This window comes from Charadrius vociferus, unplaced genomic scaffold, assembly GCF_000708025.1.
Source record: "Charadrius vociferus isolate BGI_N301 unplaced genomic scaffold, ASM70802v2 scaffold129, whole genome shotgun sequence".
Lineage (NCBI taxonomy): Eukaryota > Metazoa > Chordata > Aves > Charadriiformes > Charadriidae > Charadrius > Charadrius vociferus.
The window spans coordinates 3,918,613-3,919,669 of record NW_009661374.1 but is presented as its reverse complement, the minus strand read 5'-3'; the positions used below and the strand labels follow the sequence as shown (position 1 = coordinate 3,919,669).

The window sequence follows — 1,057 nt, the reverse complement described above, 5'->3', positions numbered from 1 at the left end:
TTAGTCTTTCTTTGGCCAGAGGAAACCACTACATACATCTGTGATAAATCTATTCTGTTTGCCTAGCTACACATTCAAGCAGCACCGATCTAAAAGAAATATACAAGATATAGACTCTCTTAGCTATTAAACAGGAATCTTTCCTCCTTTAAATTCTGTACTAAAGACAAAGGTCTTAATCTATGTTTTCTATTCTCCTATGTTTAACACTTCTTATTCCATTTACAGTTCATGTACCAATATCCTAATCCCCTAAATTTCCATCTAAAGACAACAGTAGTGTGTTAGCAATGTTATTTCAATTTTTTTAAAACCTGTTAATTCAGTTGCTATACGGCTTAAACTGTTGTTTAAGTGGTTTGCTGGATTGGCGCCTAAATCCTGTCTGCCAGTCCAGACAGAAGATGTAAGTCATCCTATCAACAGATGGAGACAGAATAAAAGACAAAGCTCTTGTAAGATCACTTCCCTACAAAAGGGACTGGATGGCTCACTGTGATCAGTCAAAAATTTCCCAAGCAATCACATTACAGAGGAACACTTGCTTCATTATGGCTAACAGTGAATAATGCTTTCTTTTTACAGCATGAGGATTTAAGTGCTCCAAAATCCAAATGCTTACACAAACTATCTTGAAATTATTTCAGCTCATATACAGCAATTCCTACTCCTCTGGGGAAGTCATGCTTTAAAAAAAAAACTAAAAAAGACAAGTGCTGGTATCTCTACTCTAAAATACACGGACATCTGTAAGAAGGAGGGTTTCTACAGCACACATTAAATACAGTTCATTGTATAAACAGAAATCAAAATTTGGTTTCATTTATGTGAATACCTTGTCCTGCAAACTTTAAAAGTTTAAGAAATGATTCTACAAGGTTCAGCCACCCCTGAAATCAAGACTATAACCTGAAAGGACACTAAATAAGCAAGAGAATTACAACTTCAGTCACCTGATACTAACGCAGTTATATTCAGAAATCAGTATCTTCAGAATTATAGGTAGTCACATTGATACTATCTGCCTATATGAATATGAATGTTTGAGTTTGCTTTC

General features: G+C 34.9%; 1 protein-coding gene across 1 annotated transcript in view; it reads right to left on the bottom strand.

Moving 5' to 3' along the window:
• ARMC2 (armadillo repeat containing 2) overlaps positions 1–1,057 on the bottom strand; it is a 63,836-nt gene that overhangs the window by 44,928 nt on the left and 17,851 nt on the right. The gene's annotated exons all lie outside the window — the stretch shown is intronic.